Source organism: Coenobita brevimanus, chromosome 79 (genome assembly GCF_032717465.1).
Source record: "Coenobita brevimanus isolate Jiangsu-jjx chromosome 79, ASM3271746v2, whole genome shotgun sequence".
NCBI classification, from domain to species: domain Eukaryota; kingdom Metazoa; phylum Arthropoda; class Malacostraca; order Decapoda; family Coenobitidae; genus Coenobita; species Coenobita brevimanus.
Window position 1 is genome coordinate 32,376,466 of NC_137032.1, and position 11,956 is coordinate 32,388,421.

The 11,956-nt window shown below is 41.9% G+C and overlaps 1 long non-coding RNA gene across 1 annotated transcript; it reads left to right on the forward strand.

Annotated features, from left to right (window-relative positions):
- The first annotated feature begins 409 nt into the window (after window positions 1–409).
- LOC145409013 (uncharacterized) lies at window positions 410–4,050 on the forward strand. The gene is made up of 3 exons (XR_013899034.1): window positions 410–425; window positions 1,044–1,201; window positions 4,022–4,050. It is a non-coding gene; the product is annotated as an uncharacterized LOC145409013 (long non-coding RNA).
- The last annotated feature ends 7,906 nt before the right edge of the window (window positions 4,051–11,956 follow it).

Genomic DNA, 11,956 nt, shown 5'->3' on the forward strand with positions numbered 1-11,956 from the left:
ACCCTCCACCAACCCACTTTTGACACGTAGGGAGCAGGTATGGTTTGGTTGTATGGTTACCACCCAGCATCGTAAATGGTTTCTAGGCTTACAGTAAACCATTTGGCTTGTCACTCAGTGTAAAGCCACCTGTAAAGGAAAGAAGTGCGATAAGAAGTGACAGGAAAGATGGGAGAAATAGGAAGAGAGGAGGGCAGGCACGGAAAAAGAATGATAAAGGATAAGGAAGTAGTAGCCAGCACTGCATCCAGTGAGTGGATGATGGTCGCCACCACCTACCACCATTATTATTATTGTTATTATTATTATTATTATTATTATTATTGTTATTTTTATTATTATTATTATTATTATTATTATTATTATTATTATTATTAATACTGTAATAACTCACCATTCATTGCCATTCTAGGTCGGGTAGCCGGGTGTATCAGTTTGCACAATAAAAATCATCATCATCATCATCATCATCAACCGGACCTCCTTTCCCACCCAGGGGCAGGGTGAGGAATAGCAGTGTCCAGACAGCCCAAATTTGCCCAATCCATCTGGTCCTCATCTCCATGGGTTAATAATCTACCACCTGCATCCTTCACACCATCACATTTCTTTCCGCTTTCACTTCTACATTTCCTCACCTTTTTCCAGAATAACTTTCTATTTTCAGAGTAGTTCGCATTCATTTTTCCTCGTAGATCATCATTTACCTCCATTGTCCTCTTCACTAGTCTCTTTACGTGCTTCTTGCTCTCAGTATACTCAGTGCATATTTCAGCTGAACCCCTAGCCTGTAACTAGCCACTTCTTCCTCATTTCTTCCATTGCTTTCATGATGATAATTATAATAATAATAAAAATGATGATAATAATGAATGATGATGATAGCAAGAACTACTACTACTGCTGCTAATACTACTACTACTGCTGCTGCTACTACTACTACTACTACTACTACTGCTACTACTACTACTACTACTACTACTACTAAATAATAATAATAACAACAACTCACTATTCATTGCCATTATAGCCAGGGTAGCCAGGCGTATCAATCTGCACTCTGTCACCAACTTGCATCGTGGTAACAGAATTACACGCTACAGGTCCTATCAGTTCTCTCTGAGTCGAACCCTGGACCAGCGCACTGAGCACCAGGGACACACACAGCACCGTGCTCTGCATTCTGTAAGGTAGGCCAGGAGTGCTGGGTTAGGTTGGGTTGGATGGGGTTAGATTAGGTTAGGTTGGGTTGGGTTGGGTGGGGTTAGATTAGGTTAGGTTGGGATGCTTGAAGAGAATCGATATATATATATATATATATATATATATATATATATATATATATATATATATATATATATATATATATATATATATACACACATACACCTTTTTTTCGTGTAGCAACCAGAGGGTCGTGTTAACCTGAAGGAAATCGATTGGTGTTAGGTAGAATAATAAGTAAAATAAATGTGTCGGCGACAGGAGTGTAGGTGTGTTGTTGTTTTATCACAGCGTATGTGCAACAGGTCAACTCTGGAACTGTCTTCCTTTGTTTGTATTTCCTGCTGCCTATGACCTCCTGTCTTTTAAACACAGTGTGTCTGGGCATCTCGAAATGAACGGATCTTAAATTAGGGTCTGTGTTATGTTGTTTTTATTTTTTCTTGGAGGAAAAAAAAAGGTAATATACTTTCCAGCATATATCATGGAACTCAGTGACAATGATAATATGAGATCACTATATCTTTGCCATGGCACTTCTTCGTGACTATACTCTTTTTACTCTAATTTGCCTCAGATTTCCTTCCCTTTGTAGCTTATTTCACATAGCTCAGTAGCAGAATAGGACGGTACTGCAGCTTTGCATCCTTTCCACGGCACATCTTCGTGACTAGCACTACATATTTGCCATAGCACATCTTTGTGACTATATATAGTTCTTTTACCTTGACCTGGCCCAGAGTTCCATCCTTTTGCAGGTTGTTTCAATGCATAGCTTGGTAGCAGAATAGACTCAACATCCTTTCTATGGCACTTCTTCGTGACTACCAACATCTGATGCTAATTCATTGTTACAGCTGAGAATATAAGAACGAGAGATGTCCATTTTAGGCCAAGTTAGTATAATATTACACCTGTACATCTTTTCAGTGGTGCTTTGTGACTAGCATTATGTTCTAGTGCTAAGCCTTTTTTTTATCCGCCATTGTTCCGTATGGTGAGGATATAGGAATCACCCCTGTCTGTCCGTCTGTCCTTCTTTACGTCAGGGCCTGTATATCAGAAACTAGCAGGTGGATTGGCTTCACATCACAAAGAAAGATAGAGTATGTGTCGTAGTTGATGCCTGTGTATTTTTTTTTTTTTTAAATAACAGAACGGAGGAAGGAAAAACAAATGAATAAAAAAAAAATAATCCATACACCAGATTACTGTTGTCCTCTTTTCATTAAATATGTGTAACAGTTAGACTTGAACAGCTGTAGGTTGAAGTTTGGAGGGAAACAACTCTGGGGAAGCGAGTTCCAAAGAGATGCAGTTCGGGAAATGAAAGAATTCTGATAGGCAGAAGTTCTGCAATATGGCTGAGTGACATTCCAGTCATGAACGCTACCAGATGCCCGTGTAGCACGAGGGAAGGCATGGAGAGGTGGCACCATGGACGCAACTTCGTCTGAGCATTTGCCATAAAAATATCTGTAAAATAATGCAAGGGAGGCAACATTCCTTCTTACATACAGGGGAGGTAGTTTATTTGTAATGGCAGGGTTGTTAATGATTCTAACAGCTTTGTTCTGAATTTTGTCTGGTTGTTTTAATGCAACCTCTCCACATCCATTCCACAAGGGTGAGCAATATTCAAGCTGAGAGCACACATGCCTCTTATATCTAATTGCTCGTCAGTGAAGAAGTTACGGACTCTGTACAATAATCCAAGTTTCTTTGAGGTGGTTTTAGCAAGTGATCTAACATGAGAGGTCCAGCTGAGGGCATTGTTAATTGAGACGCCGAGAATTTCAATAGTTTTGAAGATGGGAATAGTAGTAGTACCGAGAGTATTATACGAATCTGGCAATATCTGTCTGTTAGTAAATTGTATATATGTAGTTTTACTAGCATTAAATGGGACAAGGTTGTTTTGTCCCCATTCACTGATCGTAGATAAGTCTTAATTTATGGAGATGGCTGCACTGAGTTGAGAGGTAGAGATCATTAGACTTTGTAAATGGGTGTCTGAGTGTGAATGAACTATGTAGTGTTGAGTCATCTGCATATGAGTGGATGGGATATTTTCTGTACTTTCCGAGCAATGATCATATAAGGAAAAATCTGTCTTGATAAGTTGGTTATGTATATTGGAGATTTCAATCCAACCTGCATAAGTAATCGTAAGATGAAACTTGGCTGACCGATCCCAAAGAGTTTATTATTTTTTTTATACCTACCATTAGTGTCCGTCTATCAATCTATCTATTGCCAGACATCAAAATCCCGCAAAGGGTGGCCATTTGACACTGAGTTAGTTATTTTACAGGGAGGGGCACCAACCCTCCACCAACCCACTTGTTGACACGTAGGGAGCATTAGTGTACGTAGTTTATTCCCCTATATATATGAAATTGCTATACTTATTAGTGCATATATATATTATTCTTTACTACATGGTGGAGATATTTCTTTGACAAGGGCCAGTTACAACTGAGAATTTAAGATGGAGAGATGTCCGTTTTAAGACAAGTAAGTGTAAAACGAGTATAGTGTCATGTTGTTGTGGTAATGGATTTTAATAATTTATTATTTAGGATGGATAAACCTCAATATGATACTTAGTTATAGTGAAAAGAATATAGTTTTGTGTTAATGCATTGTTATAACTAGAGGTTGATAAGGGAAAGACGGCAACTCTCGGCCAAGTTCAATTGAAGAGTCTAGAGAGGATGCAGAGTAAAATTTTAGGCCAAGTTTGAGTGAAAAGAGTATAGTTTGTTGAGAGACATCAGCAAACACTCACCTGAAGGAAAGGGTTGTGAGAGGGTCAAAGGATTGGTGGAGCCTGCCCGCCCTCTCCTCCTCCCCCGCCTTATATACCATCGCGTCAGGTGTGTCCACGTGTGCCCAGGTGTTACGCGGGTGAGTTATTTGCGGATTGTATGTGCGTGGGTGGAAAGGGAGGGAGGGGGAGCTTGGGGGGTGGGTGGGAGAAAGAGGGGATTCTTGTGTGTGTGTGTGTGTGTGTGTGTATGTGTGTGTGTTTTGGTGATGCTTCAAGGACGTATGTGGGTTTGGATGGGGATATGCATGTGGGTGTTGATGTAAGGGTATGTATGTGGAACATTTTTACGTGAAAAGTCGCATCCAACTCACATAGGGAAATAAATAAACACACACACACACACACACACACACACACACACACACACACACACACACACCTCACCGCAGTATATCTCCAGCTTTTATGACCCACGCACTGAATAGCCTATGGAAAAAAAATTCAGAGGGGAAAAACTTGACACATTGGGCGAGGCGTGAATGAGGTAACTGATAATGGTGTCAGATGGCGTCCAGTGCCCATCTGTTGGCTTGTGTCGCATTCCTGGGTCTGTATTCTCGTTGGGTAAGGGAACTCCCCAACACTTCTTCCTTAGCGACATATTTTTTGGACATGGGTGGTTAAAATCCATTTTTGCGCTATTTATGCTGAGTATGGTGATGCTGGAAGTATATATATAGAACAGAATACGATAGCGAGGTGTAATAAGCAAAATAAATGGCTTAGAAAAAGGTATTAGGGAGTATTCTTAACGCAAATACAAGTCTTGGTGTGTGTCACGGGGTTTTTATAATATCAGGGTAATTTTGATATAAATGCTTAAGTATTATTTAATTGATATTAATATTCAATAATATTGAAGAGCAGGGACAATGATTGTCTTACTAAATCAAACAAAGATTACTTTACGCTGGCCTGCTTCGCACGATTCTCTCAGAACGAGAATTTACAAACTTTCTCAACAGTACACAGCAGAGACTAATTACTCACAAATGCTGAATTAGTACTGTTAGCCTCTGGAGAAAGTTACTTCACCCCTGACAATAAATAACATACTAACATCAGGTTCTTGCCGATGCTTAACTCCCAGGTGGCACAACGGATATTAAGTTAATACAACAAGACTGGTCTAAGTACCAGTTATGAATAGTAAAACGTTTATGCAAGCTAGGAGCTATATGGAAAATAAGCTTAATTTGGAGAAATGAAACAAGATTTTACTTTACACTGAGCTCAAGAAAGGAACTGTTAAATTTATTGATTACAAAAAATAAATTTAACGTTACAATTCAAATCAAATTAATGAGACGCACTCACGCAATAGCTAAATACTTACGCCTAGGAAAAAAACACCTTAATTAAACTCTTATGACTAGGGAAATACAAGAAGGAAATACTATAGTCGATGAATGCTGCGTATCACCCAAGCTGAACTAAGGATGGAAGTACTGAAGAACTGTGAAGTGGAGTTTGGGTACTAGCTGACCTCTCACATTGCTGGCACAGGACCTCTCTCCGTCGCAGCAACAACTGGACTGACCAAGTCGTGGGAAAGAAAAGCGGAGCACTAGGCCGCATTTTCTAACGGTCGAGTGAGCAGGGGCGAACAATAAAACACAATAGTATCGCTCAGTACAGCACTTAGTGACGTGCATTAAATCGGTCACTTTTGAAAACGGTGACGAATGTTTTGAAAAGTATACTCCGAATTGGAGAGAGAAACGGTTAACTGAGCGATACACAGTGAGTTTTCCACTAATAGTTCGTGGCTTCTCACAAAAGGGAAATGTCGCAAATTGATTCGTGACATTACGCCCCTACAAAATTAAATTTTTTCCTTATGGGAAAAAATTTGTAGTATTATATTTATATATATATATATATATATATATATATATATATATATATTTATGTACACATCCTAAGTCATTCACACAAGATTCACACTGTGGTGTGTGTGCTATCCTGCTACAGGAGAAAGTCGCAGTCGCCAGTGAGCGAAAAAACCTCGTATTTACGTTAATAGAAGCAAGCTTGAGGGAAAAACTCCGTGACGACGGTGAAAATCCTGTACTCAGGTCAAACTGAGCGAAAATTCGCTACATTTACACTGACAACTAATTGTTGTGTAGCGTGGTGTATGTAATACACGGTGTAGGTGTGACAGTTGTAGTGTAACTGTACCTATGTGTAAAATGACATAGTAAATAATAACATGGCGATGACGAAGACAGAGGAGAAGAGGCGGCAGCGTGCGGCAGACAATCAGCTGGCCTGCACAGCAAAACTGCTATGCCCATTGCTGTACCTGCAAAATTAATTGAGGTGGAGCATCAAAAGTGTCAATGAGACAAAATTCTTATTACGTTACAATTACTCTCTCTGCCTAGCAATCAGTACATGCTACGAAAAGTACACTCGAGGTCGCCATTAATTTTAGCACACGATTAGTGTCGGCAAGTTGAGAATCCCTGTGCAAACTTGGGTCTTCCATAGCCTCAAGTCGCCTTTGCGGAGTTCTCACTTCCCCCTTAACCTACAGTACTTACATTAGTATCGGGGAGCTGAGAATCCTTGTGCAAACTCGGGTCTTCCATAGCCTCAAGTCGCCTCTGCGGAGTTCTCTCTCGAACTTCCCCCTTAACCTACGGTACATAATATGTATGTACAGGCCCTGAACATAATGTGTCCTGTGGGGCCAATGGGCGAGACGTCAGGTCTGCACCTACTTCACCACTACCCTGTCTCTCAACTGACTTAGAGATTACAGGTGTAGTTACAAATTGCACAGGAAGGGCATGTCCCTGATTAGTGGTGATACTTTGGCACACACTGCAAGAACGGACAAAACTATCTATGTCCCGTCCCATCCCTGGCCAGAAAAAGTCAGCTCGGATACGGCCCTGGGTCTTCCTTTTGCCCATGTGACCTCCTGAGACTGAACAATGACCCCATTGTAACACTGCTAGGCGGTACTTGGCGGGAACGACAAACTGCAGTCGAACCTTGCCCTCGGGTGTTCGTGACTCACGGTAGAGCCGTCCTTGTTTACGAAGGAACTTGGCTCGACCTCCCCGTGAATACTTTATCACTCGACCCTTTAGGTTGTTCCGCACGGCAGCAAGTGTCGGGTCAGAATGTTGTTCTTGCACAACAAGTTGACTACACATCAGATCTTGCGGCGATTCAATGATCACTGGGGTGACACAGTCTGGAGCCTCAGTCATGGCTCGTGTTACCGCAGCAGCTGAAGTCTGAGTAGTGTCATCGGAGCAACTAACCTTGACTCCATTAATATTTCCAATGATGAGGTCAAATAAAGGTTCTGGCATGACAACTGCAAGTGTCGTACCAGTATAAAATGGAGATGCCACCTGGATACATGCCTCAGGGAACAATCTCACTGATCCATCAATAAGGCTTGCATGGATCTGTCGACCTGTATACTGCTCAGGCCGAACTAAACTCTGCTTAACAGAGCAACCTGAGGAACCATTGTCTCTCAGAACCTTCACTGGAATGTCTCCCACAAACCCTTGCTGAACAAGGAAGGTACTGTCACCTGTGGGAGGGCCTGTGGAGGAAGCAGCAAGCCACTCATGAGGCTGCTGAATTGATGCAGCAAACATTGTGCCTTGAGGGTTATATTGGGAAGATGGAACATTGGCCATCTGTGGAGGGGGGTTCACTGTCACTGTGGGACTAGTGAACTGTGGGGGAGTACCCACACTGGTAGGGACGTGACCACCAGGCTGCTGCTGAGGAATGAAGGCTGCATTCGCTCCTGCCTCTTTTGAGCTGGTGGTGAAAAAGTTTGTCCCGACGGTCGATTGCGTGGCTGATACTGCTCCTGATTAGGGTACCTGTTGTACCTCTTCCACTCAGGTTTCTGAGTGTTTTGCCCCTGGTCCTTCCACTGCGGTTTTGGACCTTGGCCATTATTCTGAGAATGACCTTGGTGCTGGGATTCAGTCTGAGACGGCTTCCCAGACTTGGCAGTATCTTTTCTGCTCCAGGTGTTTTGCTTACGAGTTTGATACCCGTATGCAGTAAAGAATGCGTCAGCCTTCTCTGCCATTTGGCTGGCATCTTTCACCTGGCAGATCTTAAGCTGTGCTATGAGCTCAGCAGGCCACGACCTCTCTAGCTGTGTACGCAGCATAAGGTCAATTATCCCCTCACGCGTGGAAGGAGTTTCATCTTTCTCCATCCACTCATTTAAGTAAGCTGTGAGACGATCAAGGAACTGAACAGCTGTCTCCTTGTCTTGGAGACGAGCTCGCATGAACTGAACTTTGGCGTCGTCTACTGTGAGACCATACGCCTTAATGAGTGCAGCTTTCATCATCTCATATGTGAGATTGTCTCCACGAATTCTGTGGAGAATATCGAGGGCAGGGCCCTCAAATAGGCTAAGAAACTGAAGCCGCTTAGCTGCCTCATCCAGTTGATATAAGTCTGCCATGTCCTCAAAACGAGCTATGTACGGCTCGATTCGCTCGCTTTCCTTGTATGAAGGAAGCTTGATGCGTGGGGTCGCCAGGACATGTGCAGGGAGAACGCTCGTGGAGCTTGGACCAACTGCACCAGACGTGTCTGAAGCCAAGGAATCTCGCTTGAGCTTCAGCACTTCAAGTTCATGTTCTCGTTCTTTGTCTCGTTCCTCACGTTCGTATTGCGCTGTTCTCGGTCGCATTCGCGCTGAATCTTACGCTCTTCACGGGCATCATTCTCGCGCTGCTGCTCCTGATTATGCCGTGAGAGTATATACTCTTTAATTTCGGTTGGGTCCGAAAGACCCATTTCTTTGGCTTCCTGTAAAAATACAGTAGTAGCCATGGTGCTAATTTATTAAGCAAAACCGAAATTGAGTACTGACTGCTTCGCAAACGAATGCTAATAAACACAGGTAAAGAGTACAGACACAAGCTAGTGGTGACCAGTCTTATCTAGTTAACTGGCAAAAATTAAAGCAAAAATGCGAATAACTAAGAACTCTCAATAATTAACACAATGGGTACGGCGGCTACCCAGGAGCGAATAAAATCGTCTGGCGTTACCAAGAATAAAGTACTAAATAGAGTTAAGTACTCTATGGATTAATAAAGCAAAAATTCACTTGCTAAATTAACGGTAAACACCAGTAAACTTGTGCCTATAAACTTTAATGATAAATACCTAAATATGAGCGAGTGAGTACTATCTCGTGAATAGCTTTGGAGCTAGGAGTTAATATCCTGGAATGAGGTCGCCAATTGTCACGGGGTTTTTATAATATAACGGGTTTTTTTAAATAAATACTTAAATATTATTTAAATTGATATTAATATTCAATAATATTGAAGAGCAGGGACAATGATTGTCTTACTAAATCAAACAACGATTACTTTACGCTGGCCTGCTTCGCACGATTCTCTCAGAACGAGAATTTACAAACTTTCTCAACAGTACACAGCAGAGACTAATTACTCACAAATGCTGAATTAGCACTGTTAGCCTCTGGAGAAAGTTACTTCACCCCTGACAATAAATAACTAATACTAACATCAGGTTCTTGCCGATGCTTAACTCCCAGGTGGCACAACGGATATTAAGTCTAAGTACCAGTTATGAATAGTAAAACGTTTATGCAAGCTAGGAGCTATATGGAAAATAAGCTTAATTTGGAGAAATGAAACAAGATTTTACTTTACACTGAGCTCAAGAAAGGAACTGTTAAATTTATTGATTACAAAAAATAAATTTAACGTTACAATTCAAATCAAATTAATGAGACGCACTCACGCAATAGCTAAATACTTACGCCTAGGAAAAAAACACCTTAATTAAACTCTTATGACTAGGGAAATACAAGAAGGAAATACTATAGTCGATGAATGCTGCGTATCACCCAAGCTGAACTAAGGATGGAAGTACTGAAGAACTGTGAAGTGGAGTTTGGGTACTTGCTGACCTCTCACACTGCTGGCACAGGACCTCTCTCCGTCGCAGCAACAACTGGACTGACCAAGTCGTGGGAAAGAAAAACAGAGCACTAGGCCGCATTTTCTAACGGTCGAGTGAGCAGGGGCGAACAATAAAAAACAAGAGTATCGCTCAGTACAGCACTTAGTGACGTGCATTAAATCGGTCACTTTTGAAAACGGTGACGAATGTTTTGAAAAGTATACTCCGAAATGGAGAGAGAAACGGTTAACTGAGCGATACACAGTGAGTTTTCCACTAATAGTTCGTGGCTTCTCACAAAAGGGAAATGTCGCAAATTGATTCGTGACAGTGTGGTTAATATCCTTTTATGGCGATTCTGCAAAGATTTATATTCGGTAACACAGAATAGGACAGTAAAGTGTGATAAGTAAAATAAATTGCTTAGGAAAAGGTGTAATACGGTTTTTGGTGTAGAGGGTAAGTGCTGGAGGGAGACGCCATCATGTGCTGGCACTGATGGTAATGGTTGGTGGAGCTGCTGACTATACACAGGTCCTTTAGAGAGGGGGGGGGTATGATTAAAGTGTAGAAAGGGGTGTATGTAAGGGAGGTTGGAGGCTATAGGAGGCATGGTAGGCTTATTACCTGCGCAGCGAGAGAAGCAGCGATGTTTATGTTCAGATGAGAAATTAGCGGCACGACACAGCCTGACTGCAATTTTTATTTATTTGTTTATTTTAGTGCATAGAAAGAGTCAAAGGCCAGGAGTATGCAAACTGTTCCCTCCAAGAAAAAAAAAAAAACAATACAATAGAGAGCCAAATTTAGGATCCGTTCATTTCAAGATGCCTGGACACACTGCATTTGAAAGACTGGAGGTCATTGAAAGTAATGAAACAGTTCCATAGTTGATCTGTTGCATACATGAAGGACTGGGAGCAACGGTTAGCTCTTGCATTAGAGAGGTGGACAGAAAAGGGATAATAGTTTGCTGCTAAACGGGTGCTACGTGCCCATCGTAGTGGTGGAGGGATGCAAGCAGTCAGTTCAGAGGAGCAATGACATTGAAGTAGCGATAGAAAAGAGATACAGATGCAACAGTGCTGTGAAGAGACGAAGGTTGAAGGGAACCAGTAAGAGGAGGAGAGTTAATGAGATGAAAAGCCTTTGTCTCCACCTTGTTCAGAAGAGCTGTATGTGGGGAGCCTCCCCACATGTGGGGGTTTACTCCACACAGGGGCAAATAAAACCCGTGTATAAAGTCAACAACTGTTCAGGGGTAAAGATTGTACAGAGTCGGCTTAGCACACGTAATCTCGTGGAAGCAGATTTTACAAGAGATGCAGTATGATCTTTCCAAGATACATCTCGAAAGAATGAGACCCCAAGTATGTTTAAAGATGATGCGAGATTGAGCTAATATTATTAAAAATTAGAGGGTACTCCTGTCGAAGATTTTGTCCGGTTGATAGATGTAAGAACTGAGTTTTTGACGCATTAAAAAAACAAGATTACTTTTACCCCAGTCTGAGATATGAGTCAAGTCAGACATTAGGTGTGCCAGAGCCTCATCCCTTGTTTGTTGATGTAACTGCTGAGATGGACACAGTGGGAAGCCAATGGAAAGGTGAAGGGCGGAGTCATCAGCATATGAGTGAGTAGGGTTAGATGTACAGCTTAGAAGGCCATTGGTGAGTGAAAGGAAGAGATTTGGTGATAGGACAGAGCGCTGAAGAACACCACTGTTGATAGATCTAGAACGGTGGCCATCTTCAACAGCGGCTATAGAACTACCTGAAAGGAAGCTAGAGATGAAGTCACAGATAGAAGGATAGGAACCGTAAGAGGGCAGTTTGGAAGTTAAAGATTTATGCCAGACTCGATCGAAAGCCTTTGAGATGTCAAGTGCAATGGCAAAGCTTTCGCCAAAGTCCCAAAAGGAAGATGACCAGGAGTCTGAAAGGTAGGTGA